Source organism: Perognathus longimembris, chromosome 14 (assembly GCF_023159225.1).
Source record: "Perognathus longimembris pacificus isolate PPM17 chromosome 14, ASM2315922v1, whole genome shotgun sequence".
NCBI classification, from domain to species: domain Eukaryota; kingdom Metazoa; phylum Chordata; class Mammalia; order Rodentia; family Heteromyidae; genus Perognathus; species Perognathus longimembris.
The window spans coordinates 38,828,578-38,842,569 of NC_063174.1; the positions used below are offsets into that span (position 1 = coordinate 38,828,578).

A 13,992-nucleotide genomic window follows, 5' to 3' on the forward strand; every position below is an offset into this window, starting at 1 on the left:
CAGTTCATTTCCTCAGGAAGGCAAATTTTGGCTCATCTTTACAGATGAATATTATTTCATTTCCTGATTAACTCAAGTATATCTTTCATTGTAGGAATTTTACCTAACTGTTAGATTTCCTGAAAAACTCTTCTTTATTCTCATAATATTTACAAAGGACCTGAGTCATAAAGTGCTGTTCTTTTAGGGAAAAAGAAATGTAGAGCAGAGCTCTGTTTGTTCATAGCCCAGTGTCATCTGTATGTTTTAGAAGGGAAATTTGGATTGACAGAAATTATTAAATTCATACTATGCTTTTAGCCTGTTAACTTCAACTCACAGATCTCTAGCCTGCTTTTCAGGCAGTCACCTCCAAGTGAGCCACCTGGATGTAAGGATTACGTTAAGTAAGTTAGAACTATGCACTGATGATTCATGTGTCTTTGCTTTGCATATGGACAAACATTCTTGCCACTTCCCATGCTAGGCAATGTGGGATCAGAAGATATTACATGTGTGCTAATCACTGTGTAAAATTTCACTTGGAAACTAAGGTAAAAGTTTTCACGACCCTAACTCTGAATGAACAATTTGAGTTTGTGTTTTATTGAACAACATATATTTTTCTTTAACATATTTACTTAAGTAAATCTTTTTTCTTCTCAGTGGAGAACTGCTGCATAATTGGTAATTAAATACCCCCTCCCCTCCCCTCCCCTCCCCTCCCCTCCGCTCCCTTCCCCTCCCCTGTTCATTGACTTAAGACTGTAGCTTCTTGATGGCTCTCATTAACAGTCATAAAATAATGTGGATACTATGCATGAAGTAATTTTAGCCATAAAACAATTACCTTTTTAAGCAAAAAGAAGTTTGTCTTAAGATAGCTAATACATGTCCATGGAATAAAATTCTGAGATTGTGCTGTTAAGCCAGGCTATATAGATACCATTAGGAGTTTACCAGTTTTTCCTGCTAATCTCTTTGATTTGAGAGAGTTTGTATTTATTTAAAAATATGCTTAATTTTTTTTCACTTTGATACAAATGGAAGTATACTGTAGTGAGTTTTCCTTCTTTCATTCCAGGTTAAGGTTGTCTGTTTTTTTTTTTTTTTTTTTTTTTGCCAGTCCTGGGGCTTGAACTCAGGGACTGAGCAATGTTCCTGGCTTCCTTTTGCTCAGGGCTAGCACTGTACCACTTGAGCCACAGTGCCACTTCAATCCTTTTCTGTTTATGTAGTGCTGAGAACTAAACCCAGGGCTTCATGCATGCTAGGCAAGCACTCTACCACTAAGACACATTCTCAGCCCCAAGGTTGTCTTTTTTTTATTCCTTTACTCTTTTGATGATGGGCTGTAAGTTGTTTCTGATGTTTGGGTAATATTAACAATACGATAGTAGCTGCTAGTTTTGGATATGGATGGTTGATGTGCTGGAAGTCCGACCCCTAGTTGATGTGGTGGTTATTTAAGAGGTAGGGCTTTATGCCAGGCCAATATGCCATGGACATACTATCCTTAGCTAGTATGCTGGTCTTGTCAAGCAAGTTCTCATGAAGAGCTGTTACATGATCAAGCCTGGCCTCTGGGTCTCTTCCCGAATGCCATGTGATTGCACTTTCCTTCTCAAGTATCTTCTCCTAACGATGAAATTTACCAAGTCGAGCTTAAACTAGAAATCTTAGTACCAGAGGATGAATGGATGGGCCACCCATCCATTCCATGCTTGGCAGCATACAATTTTTTTCTCGGCATCTATCCTGCTGTCTCAGGCATTTTGTTACAGCAATAGAAAATGGATGAAGACAGTAGAATACCTCTTCTTCCTCCCCCCTCCTCCCTTCTTTCTCCCCCCCTCCTCCCCCCTCCTCCCCCCTCCTCCCCCCTCCTCCCCCCTCCTCTTTCTCTCCCCTCCCACCTCCCTGTCTCCCTCCCCATTTCCCTGCCTCATCCCTCCTTTTTTTTCTTTGTCTTTCTTTCTGTACAAGAGTTTGAGTTCAAGGACTTGCACTTGCTAGGGTACTTGCTAGGGTAGCACTGTACCTTGATTCATGTCCCCCACACCCCAGCCCTTTTTATTTTATTCATTTTCAGATTGCGTCTCTTGCTCCCCTGGGCTAGCTCTGGACTGTAGTCCTCCTACACATGCCTCCCTCATAGCTGGTATAACAGGTACATCCACCATACCTAATTGGTTTTTTGAGATGGATCTTGCTCACATTACTCTCATACTGGTCATGAACTATGATTCTCAAGTATATGGGAGTACAGCCATGAAATTTCATATGTGAACATGGAATATCATTCTGATTTTTCTGTGCATTTGTCTTGTCATATATGGGGATGAATATACTGACGTGCTTCAGAGCAGTTTCTTTTGTGTCAGTTGATTCTAGTGATCTTTTCCCCATCTATCTATTTAAATAAGCTGTTATATAAGAAGGAAATTAGCAAAGCTGCTAGTTTTCAACACTAGATTTATATTTTGTTGTTTATGCTACTTTTGCCGTGTATAATTATTTTCAGACTTAATAAATAAGCTTTAATGCTATTGTTTTGGATTTTGTGTCCTCCTTAGAAAGTTTGTAAGTTCTCCAAGATTATGTACAATGTCTCCTGCTTGCTTTAAATACTTGTGTGGATTCTAGGTATTTTAAATACTTGGCTCAGTTAGTGTTTTATTCTGCTGTAAATTGGTTCCCTATTATTTTTTCTACTTGGCTACTTATGCTATCACCACTTTTGAGTGATTTACCTTTGCAACACTAACTTTAAATGTCACATTTCATCTTATTTTGAATTCCTGAAATATTTTTAGTATATTTGGTATATCCATTTAATGGCCTACTCATGAACCAGTTTCACACCTTTTTAATTATTACAGATTTATAACACTTTTGCTATGGGGCAAGTGTTAAGGCTTGTCTCCTTCATTAATCTTCTTTTTCATAATTACCCTAATTATAGTGGCTCATTTATTTTCTCTTGTGAATTTAGCTGCAGCATTTCCAAAAGAATATCATGTTGGTATTACTAAGATTGTGGTAAATTTACATATTAATTTAGATTTTTAAAAAGCATTAGTTTAGTACCCTAGACAGTTGTTTTTTTGCAACTCAATGATTTCTCATGTTAACTTTTGAAAGTTTATTTTAAAAAGACTTCATTACTGAATAGCATAGAGGTCAGGTACTTAGAAGTTTCCCTTCTTACCATAAGAAGCCTTCCTAGTTGTATATTTATTTTCATTTCTTCTACACTTTTGGTGATACTGAATCATACTTTAGAATCTTTTATTCCTATACAGTCTATAATTAGCAAGGCACCATGAATGCAATTGTAAAAACCTGAAGTTCTCATTTGTACTGCTATAGAATTCTCAAGGTAGGTAATTTAGGAATATGTCTCTTAAAGTTTAAAATGTGCACTTGCATGCACTATAATCCTGCAGATGGATTACTGCACATCCAGCCTAAGCATGTGCATCTTATTAATGAGCATAGTCTCCATGGGTGGTGATTTCACTACTGCCTTTTGTGTCACCTCCTATCACCCTCATTATCTCCTTTCCTTTTAGCCAGTGAACTGTTAGAGAAATGTGAAACTTGCAGAACTGGTTCATAGGTTATGCTGGGGAGTTCTAATTTAATTATCTACTTTTTTAGTTGCAAAAAATAATGGTCTCAAGTATAGCAATTCTTTAGTTTTGTTTTTGCTGGTCCTGGGGCTTGAACTCAGGGCTTGGGCACTGTCCTTGAGCCTCTTTGTGCTCAGGGCTAGCATTCTACCACTTGAGCCACAGCACCACTTCCAGTTTTTTTGAGTGGTTTATTGTAGATAACAGTCTCATGGAGACTTCTCTGCTGAGCTGGCTTCAAACTGCAATCTTCAGATCTCAGCCTTCTGAGTAGCTAGGATTACAAGTATGAGCCACCTGTGCCTGACTTCAAATACAGTAATTCCTTAGATAATCACACTGATCTCTCTCTCCTTTTCTCTCTCTCTCTCTCCCTCTCCTTAAATTATCACCTACATTTCCCTAATTTTTGCCCTGTAGAAAGTCAGCTAAAGTGTCCTTGAGAAATGTGATGGGAACTACGGTTCCCTGGTGTCCTCTGATTATCCCAGATCTGATATTCTTCAACCATATCTTTACAATCTCAGTTTCTACTCTAATAGATTCCTTCATTCTGTAAGTAGCCATGCTTGGTGTGGTAAGAAAGATATGGCTGCTTTAGTACAAGTAGATTTGAACCAAAATCATATTAGAAAGCAGAAATTTGTTTTTTGCAGACTGCTTGAAAAGACTCTCCTTTGTCTCAGTATCACCAAAGGGAGGAAAGAGAACCATCTGGTAAGGTGGGAATTGGGAAGCCAGGAGGCAGAGTTGGAATATTTAAGCCACTAAGTATCCAGTTGGTGTCTGGGGTTTTGGGCCTTGATATCATGCGCTTCTGCTGCAGCTCATGTACCTCCCTCTTGGACAAGTTGGAGAGCTGTGGGCTGGTTACTATGGGAATTGATGGGTGCTGCTGGCAGAGGGAGAAGGAAAGTTCTTGGAATATGGCCCAGAATCCTCCTTTTTTTCCGCCTCTGGCTTCCCTGCCTGCTGTTCTTGGATTTGATTAACTAACTTGATGTTAGCTTAGGGACCGCCTTTCCCCAGAGCTCTCTGGGATCCCAGGGAGGGTTGTGCCGATCTCACCAGGAAGACTTCATGAGGACTAGGGTGGTACAAAGGGTCACTAGTCTGACCCCTGAAGCTGTGTTAGCAGTGGTGCGCAGGCAACAGTGGGCTCAGAAGTAAACCCAGGCTTCTGTTACTCTTGTAGCTGTTAGGAATGTGTTGCAGACAGGAGGAAAAGTCAGTGGTTAATTCTAGAATTGTAATCTTTCTTCATCACCACCCCACACAAAGATGGATGAAGCATTCTACTTTTATTCCACATTTATGGATTCTCAGATGTTGGAAATGAGAAATAGGCCTTTTAATGAGTTGATATCCTATTGGGCAGCAAAGAAGGTCAAAATTTATTTTGTAAGTCAACTGTCACTGGTTTGATTAATCTGATTAGTAACTTAAAACCTCCACCCTAGTGGATACTAGCTTATTTTTATAACTAATCATGAGTATGGAATGTTAAACATTGCTTTTTCTTTATAACAAAAATATTTGGCTGGAGGGGAAAAGAATATTAAAGTATCATGGACATTATAACATTTGATCAGAGAGAAAGAGGTTTTGCCCCTTACACTTTTTGTTCGCTTTTTTCTGTTATTTTCAGATTTTCTTAATATGAATGAAAATATTTTTCAGGTCAGAATGTGTTTTCTTTTAACTGAGAGATTTTGTTGCTTATATACCCAGATATGAGAGAGCTGGCTGGATTTACCAGAACCTTGACTTTTGGGTCTTAGAGATGATGAATCACTTATCAAAGCAACCACAAGATTTTGAATTTTCTTGTGGTTTGGGTTGTTTATTTATTTACCAATTAATAGATTCATTTATTGATCACTTAATTGTGGGGTCTTCATGCTGTCACTTAGCATTTTTGCTTATGGCTGATGCTGTTCTACATTTGAGCTACACCTCCAGTCCATCATTTCTTCTCATTAATTGGAGATATATTCTGTCACATTTTTTTTGCCCAAGTATGATTTTGAACCTTGATCTTTCAGAGCTCAGCCTCATGAGTAGTGGGGATTACAGGCTTAGGGTATGTGTGCTTGCCAATTTATTTGTTTTTAGAAGCTTGCCATTCCCTTTTAGTTCATTTTAGTTTTATTTGAAGGGAAAAAGTAGAAGCATTGGAAGGAAAGGCCAGTTACACATAAGTCTCATTCCTTGAGAACCTCTGATCTTGTAGTAGAAGTAATATGATGGAAAAATGAAAATATAGAAAGTGTTGGGTCAATTATGTTAAAGATGAATTGATGACTTGTGATGGTAGCCCAGAGATTAGGTGGCCTTCCCAGGTCTATAGAGAAGGCAGCTGCCCCTGATGAGGAGGTTGTAGGCACGGTAGTTTTGTGCCTAGTAGGTGATTTGAATTCACAGCCATTATTATTATATGGATTGAATTTTAAAGAATAAGCAGTGTTTCAACAAGTATATTTGTTTCTCAGCTTCAGAATCTCAAACCTCTTTGTTTTTTTATTTTTGTGTTTCACATTGTTTTCAAGTGTGTTTATTATAACCTTGGGAGATTGTGGAGTCCCTCTTCTTGGATTGCACAGGTACCGTTGGAGGAGGAACTTGTGATAGAGAAAACTGGAGATACCCTGAGTGAGGAGAATACAGGGTACTGTGGAGGCCAGGGAGAGTCAGGTCACCACTCTGGGGAATGGATGTGGGCATGCAGAGGCCTATGGCATGTTAGAGTCAGTTCATTATTAGATTGGGAAATAGATGCAGCACCTCTGAGCCCACTGATAGAAAGAAAAGTTTATGGTGTTTCAGTTCTTTTTAAAGGCCAGATCTTTGTTAGCATTGAGATTTTTGAGTCCATGACAGTAAATGTTTGGTGCTCCTAGATCCTATAAAATAATTGCTATGAACATATTCATGTTGAGGTTTGTGGGAGAAGTTCCACACTCAGGGCCTGAGTAACACAGTTATGTTGAAGATTGAATGATGTTTATTTCCAAAGCTCATGCTTGTTCCACATGAGCCCAGGGTATGAAAATACAGCAGAAGGGCATTTGGAATGCTAAAGAGGTGGCCCTCCAATTGGGCAGATTACAGTGGTGTCTGGGAAACTTCATTCAGATTGAGAATATAAGAGAAAACACAGAAAAGGTAAAGTGAATAGCATACTCAGATGAGTAAGAATAGTTGTTTGCCTGGAGTGATGGAGGGGCAGAGAAGGAAGTGAATTGGAAAGCTTAAATTGGAAACAACCTGTACAGAGCTTGAAGGGCAGAGTTAAAGAATAAGGGGAACTGAGTACCTGTGGCTCACACCTGTAGTTCTAACAGCTCAGGAGGCTAAAATCTGAGGATTATGGTTCAAAGTCAGCCCAGACAGAAAAGCACACAAGACTCCCATCTCCAGTTAACCACCACAAATAGAAAAATGGCTCTGGTGGTAGGGCACCAGCTGTGAGTGAAAACAACTGAAAAAGAGCATGAGTCCCAACGATCAAGTCCCAGTGCCAGCATCTCTTCCCACTCCATCCCCTTTCTCCCCCCAAAATACCAGGACCATTTGTTATTGAGAAGTCATTGATAGTTTTGGAGCAGGTAAAAGTGCCTAGTATGATTTCTGAAACTGAAATTGTTTTTTTTTTTTTTTTTTTTTTTGGCCAGTCCTGGGCCTTGGACTCAGGGCCTGAGCACTGTCCCTGGCTTCTTCCTGCTCAAGGCTAGCACTCTGCCACTTGAGCCACAGCGCCGCTTCTGGCCGTTTTCTGTATATGTGGTGCTGGGGAATCGAACCTAGGGCCTCATGTATCCGAGGCAGGCACTCTCGCCACTAGGCTATATCCCCAGCCCCTGAAATTGTTTTTAAACTCTTAAAAGATATGGCTAAGGAAAGTTAAGACTTGACATAAAAACATCTCAGTTTTTCCATCTAGGGAAGTCATTAAACCTAGTTTGTCTTATGTGTTTATTTTAATTCTGATTATATATATATATATATGTTTTCAGAATCTTGTCAGAGAGGTGGGTTTGTGGCTATGAAATAAGCGGAGATATAATACTGCCATATAGATATTTGAATTGGGAGACTTCTAACTTCAGTTACACAGCTAAGTGTGTTGCAGATGGAGGTGATTTATGAGTCTATTTCTAATGCATGTTCTGCATGGAGAGTCTTTCCCATGGAGCATGAGACTAGCCAGAATGTTAGGCTGGGACCCCATGGGGCTTTCCCCAAGTTGTCTTCCTTAGTCCCAGCAAAGAGCCAAATCTGGCTAGACTTCGGATGACCTTTGTCCTTGACATACTGCCCAGAAGTTCCCAGAGTGTGCCTTTTGGACCTTGAGCCATCTAGATTATTTATAAAAATAGGGCCATTTGACTGCTATTGGGAGAAAATTGTTATTTTATAATAATAAAATTTCCATTTAGTGTTATTGTGAGTGAGGAGAAAATGTGTTCAAAACTAGGGCTGATTTCCAAGCACGTTTTCTAGATGCATCTAGATGTGGTAAGACACTTTCTTATCAGACTGCAATCAGGTCCTGCATCTGTCTCGTTCTTAGTGGTCTCTCTCCATGGTTGAGGATAGTGTTTGGGATAGTAAGTGCTGTTGAATGCACTTTGAATGAGTCTGTCATAGTTGAAGCCATTGTAGTTTACTGAAAAACAAGTTGAAAATGAAGATTCCTTCATTCCAGTTTGATAGGTTTTAGTTCATGATTAAGGATTTAATATGCCTTTTTAAAATATGTTGTTTCAGAATGTTAATGATACTCTACAATTCATTTTAGATAAAATAACCAAACAGAACAGAAGTAAAAATATAAACCCTCTTGGGCTAATTAAAAAAATTCAAAGCATGTAGTATTAACATTCTCTTCTTTTGCTTTATGAAGGGTCAGGATTCTAAATTAACATATCTCTGTTCTAGCCAAGATTTCATTTACTTGACTCAAAGCCCAGAGCATAGATGGAAGTACAGGAAGGTTTGCCAAAGCATGAAACAGTAATGAGATTTTACCCCCTCCCTATTCCTTGCAATTTGGAATTTTTCTAATTCTAGTAATTAATGACAAAAGTTGCTATTTTGCTATCATTTAATAAAGAAGCAGTTGAAACAAATAGATAATTTTTGTGTAAATATTAAGCACTTTTTTTCTGATGAGCATTTTTTCCTGATAGAGGAAAAACAGGTAATTAAGGAAAAAAATAGTAGTTTATGCCTAAAATCCTAGGTAGGTCTAGATTGAAGGATCATGGTTCCAGGCTAGGCTGGGCAAAAAGTTAGTGAGATGCCATCTCAATCAACAAGCCAGCATGGTAGCTTGCTTCTGTAATTCTTACTACTTTGGAAGCAGAGATACACAGTTCAAGGCCAGCCTCAGGCTAAAAAAACAAGACCCCTGTCCGAAGAACAGCTAAAGTAGAAAAAGGCCCAAATGCATGAGTACCTAGCAGGTGCAAGGTCCTGAAGTGAAACCCATGTACTGAGGGGGAAAAGGAGGAGGGGGGAGGGAGGAAAGTCTGTGATTTTTCTCAGACTTTTGAAGCTAAAGCCTAAAGGGAGATGGGGTACATTGAGATAACTTTTGGGTTGTCCTGTAGAACTTTCTCCATGTCACTCATGGTGGAGCCGGTTTAGAGAAGGTAGCACTATGAACTTCATACTTACAGTTCTGGAGTCCTAATTCATGATGGTCTCTGAAGATATTTTTCAGTTCCTTTTCATAATTCTGCAGCCTAGTGCGTTCTGTGAAGGAGATCATTGCCACAGCATCACACAGGCTCAGTAGTGGTGTATGCAATCTACTTTATAATTTTTATAAAGAAGTAAACTTTTTCTGGTGCTTGTACTCAAGGCCTGGGTGCTGTCCCTGAGCTATTTTGCTCAAGACTAGCACTTGACCACTTGAGCCACCGCTCTACATCTAGAGTACACCTCAGGGCATCTGTAGAGGTAGGAGGGAGAAGAGCCTAGAGTTAGCACTCATTAGCTCTTCGTCCCATAGAAGATGAGTAACGTGAAATATAGACAGTCTTTGACAAGTTCTTTAATTCTCAGTTCTTGTCCAAGGAATTCTTATTATAGTCATTAAACAAAGCAGGAAAAGACATTTGTGAAGGTTGGATGTCCGTGATTTGGCACATTCCATCTTATGTGTTCAGACACTCTGAACCCTGGGGTCTTGTTTCTGCATGTACTTAGTGAGTATATTAAACAGGCAGGCAGTTCATGTATCTGAAAGTAATACCCATGGCAATGTTGTAGGTGCCCAGAGCCTTTACAAACAGTGTGAAACCACTGTCCTTCCCTGCTCTCTGTGGATACAAAGGAAGACTTCATTTAACTTCAATAGGACCAGGATAAAGTTCTCATCAAGTTAGCATTTCTTCTGAAAAAATAACAGTATGCCATTCAGACCTTTTCCTTGGGATTATAGAGAACATTTTGAAATCAGAGCAGGTTCAGAATAACAGAGTAGAAAATTCCTGGACTCTTTTTTTATTCTTGGTTCTTACAATAGGAAACGGGTATTTATCAGATTTTTCAGTACCTGAGACTATTTCCCAGCGGTGGTTCCCAGGTAATATTTCTTTTGCTTATCTTGGGAGATAGGATGTGATTTCTTTTCATGCAAATAGTTTTTGTTCCTAACATGACTGTGAGAAACAAAACTTTTTTTCCATTGCTTCTGGGAAAATAGTGTTGACATTAAGCATCCTTGACCTAGGCCTGCTGTGTGGACCATAGTTGAACTTTTTAGTTTTTACCCTTGCTTTTGAGTTGGAGTCTTACATTGTTTGAGGGAATCACAAATGATGCTCACAGCTTTGGAAGTCAGTGATGTGGTACTGGCCACTAAGGTCTGGAATGGGAGTGATTACTGCTTGTCACTCTCCCCAAGAGTCAGTTTTGTTCCCATAAGAACCATTTCCTAGGTCTGGGAATGTGGCTTAGCAGTAGAGTGCTTACCTAACATTCATGAAGCCCTGGGTTTGGATTCCTCAGCACCACGTAAACAGAAAAAGCTGGAAGTGGTGCTGTGGCTCAAGTGTTAGAGTGCTAGCCTTGAGCAAAAGGAAGCCAGGGACAGTGCTTCAGGCCTGGAGTTCAAGCCCCGGGACTGGCAAAAATAAAATTTAAATAATAAAGAACTATTTCCTACACAAAGGGAACCTGCACACAGGACCTGGAGCTAGAAGGCTGAACCAAAGCAAATGGATGTCAAATTTATATATAAAAATATTTCTGATATGAATTTTAAGTGAATACATGATTTACTCAAGAGAGAATATGTTTACATGAAATAATTGAAATTGATGGAAGAGAATGTTCAATTGAATTGCTTCATTAATAGTTTTTTATTTATCCTGAGATTTAGTGAGCTGAGAAAAGTAGAAACTTTTAGCTTTTGATGTCAGTCAGGGAGAAAAGGGAAAGGACAGCAATCATGCTCTTTCAACATTGTAACCTCCTCCCTGTTCCTTGATATGTAGGTTTCTCAGCTGTCTGAGGCCTTGGTGAGCATCTTCAGATTGTAATCAAAGTAACATTATTTTCCTTATAGAGTAAATAGATGTTAATGAGTGTTAGGAAACTGAGTCATTAGGGTATTCTAAGAAAGAGCAGAAAGTGAACTCAACAGACCAGATCAACTTTAATAAAAGTTGAAGAGGTATGTCATGGTCTCCTAAGGAGATTCAGGAGACAGGTGGTGTACTGGGGGTAGGTGGGGGAGGGACTTAATTAAGTACGGCAGTGTATAGGGGTAGGGTTGATTCCTGTCATTGAGGGTCAATTTGATAAATTAAGGAAGATAGAAATTTCCCTCAGTTTCTTCTAATCTTGAGATAGTTACTAAGTAGAGCTGAAACTTAATCCTGTTTACTGAAACTGATAACTAATTCTTCCTTGGGAATTGTATTTTGAAATGAAATATGACTTTTGCCTGGCAGAAACTGTGTGTACTCAGATGAATGAAGAGAGACTGGATCATCTCAAATTTTTACAAAGTTCATGAGACTCTTACCTCTACTTAATCACCAAAAAAACCAGAGGTGGAGCTCAAGTGGTAGAGCACTGGCTTTGAGCATAAAGCAAAGAGATAGCACCTAGGCCCTGAGATCATGCCCTTAATATTGGCAACCCTCTTTCCCCCAAAAATAGTTGGTCAGAGAATTCAGCCTAAGAAGTGAAAAACATAACAATTTCTGGCTTTAGTGCAGTAAGAGATTGTCCTTAGGCCAATATGCCAAGACTAACTCATCCCTTTTTTCACCCAGAGTAACTTTAATCAAAATGACTCTGTAGAATAAAAAAGTTACAATACAAGTAAGCACAAATGTATGCATTAAATATACATTTGAGACCTAAGTCTGAGCATGATTGCTATATGGAATATTTGTGATAATATTGTTATTCTGGAGTTCAGCTTCTATTAAATTTGTTTGATAATGAAGAAATATTAAATTAATGAATTACAGATCTTAGAAGAGGATAACCTTATAGCAGAATTTCAGTCTGTTCTCTTGAAATCACATAGAGACTGAGCAAGTCTTGTGTCTCCAGGCTTGGAGGCAAGCATTGTCAGACATTTTATTTAAACCTGCTGTGAGTAAGGAAGTGCTGTACCTATTCTCTTAAAAGGAAATGAAGATTGAGAAAGGTCAAAGGAGGTCACATAATTAAAAAGAATAGATGGAACTTCCTTCTTATTTTATGATTATACCGATAGACAGGCTTTAGAACTTTGTTTTTTAAATAACTCTCAGTTCTTTAGCTCTCTTGTTTGCCAGTCTTATATAAAAACAGGAGGCAGGTTGCTGAATCTCTGACAGGTACAGAATTGTATGGAGAAGCTTCTTATAGATACATAAATTCATAAATTGAGAAAAACATTTTCAGTTGGGTACCCATAGCTCATGCCTGTATTTCTAGCCACTCAGGAGACTGAGACCTAGAGTATAACAATTTAAAGCCAACCTAGACAGAAAAGTCGGTGACATCCCATCTCCATTTAACCAGCAAAAATGCTAGACTGGAGGTATGACTCAAGTGGTAGTGTACCATCTGTGAGCAAGCAAATGAGAGTACTAGGCCCTGAGTTGAAGCCCTGATACCAGCACACAGAAAAAGCATCTTCAAGCAAATTTTGTGGCCTAACTTAGGTCTTAGAAAAAGAGAAAAAGGTCTGGAGTTCAGGGGAGGGCCATGTACTAGGTGAGTTGACACAGAGTCTGTCCTTAGGGTTCCTAAATATAGAAGATATCTAGAAGTACAGAAGGATGACCTGAATGCAAAATAGAGAGGGAAAATGGCATGAAGCAGATTGTGCTATGAGGAAATCAACAAAACATGATTTCAGTCTTTTGAGAAATGCTTTCTAGAGAAGGTGGTCTAGGAACTGGCCTTGAAGAATAAATAGGTAGAGTGCAGATGCTTAGAAACTGCTGTCTGGCAAAGGCAGAACAGAGTTCATATTTTTATGGCTGAATAAACCCATACAACTGTGTATAGTACTGTGGCGTGTGTAGTAAAATTGTAATTTTTGGTAGGGACATCATGTAGAACATACAGCACAGGAGTCCTTTTAGTTTTGGCCCTGTCTGGTTCACCCTAGTTAAACTACTACTGCCTTTATATCTGCTCTTCTACTATGGAGGTTCAGAGTCATGGGCTGTGAGACTTGAGGTGATTTGTCACACCTTCACACTATGTTCTCCCTGAAGGAATTGCCTTAGTAGTCATATCAATATTTGACAGGGTCTGTCGTAGAACATCCAGCTAAATCTTTCAGGAGTGGATGTGCAGAGAACAAGATAGAGTACCTTTTAAAAGAAAACAAAAACACTAAGTTCATATTTTTTCACAAACAGGTATGTGTTTGGATAATTGCAGCCTTCCCCAGAACTTCACTGTAGTCTAACCCCAACAAGTTGCTTTACAGGTAAGAGGAACTGTGCAATTTTATATTTACTTTGGAGTAGTTTACTTTTGCAGTGGTTGGTTGTGTGCTGACCAAGTCAGTGATCGACAGCACTAGTGGATCCTAAGTGATTGCTTTTGTTCTCCTTAAAAAATTCCTTTCTGGGCTTGGGGATTTAACTTAGTGGAAGAGCATTTATCTGGCAAGGTCTAAGTCCTGAGTTAGGTGCTCAGCTCTGGGGGGAAATATCTATGATATTCTGAGCAGAGGATCACCATAGCTCAATAGGTAGGTTTATTTGACCATGTAAAATGAAGCTTATCAAAATGATTTCCAAGAAATAGAAACAAGAGTTTTTCATAATGCACTGTTTTTCTTTTTTCCCCTGTGGTTTATGACCTGTTGTCATTTTTTTAAAATTTCTGTACTCTTTGTCTTATA

The 13,992-nt window shown here is 38.9% G+C and overlaps 1 protein-coding gene across 5 annotated transcripts in view; it reads left to right on the plus strand.

The window, feature by feature from the left end:
- The window catches only part of Sipa1l1 (signal induced proliferation associated 1 like 1), a 251,478-nt gene that overhangs the window by 17,176 nt on the left and 220,310 nt on the right, over positions 1-13,992 (plus strand). For 4 of the 5 annotated variants that reach the window (XM_048362391.1, XM_048362392.1, XM_048362397.1 and 1 more), the window contains one exon: positions 13,502-13,572. The gene's annotated coding sequence lies outside the window, so the exon portion shown is untranslated. Of the gene's footprint in view, positions 1-13,501; positions 13,573-13,992 lie in introns of those variants that run through there. The other variant, XM_048362395.1, reaches the window with a different exon arrangement.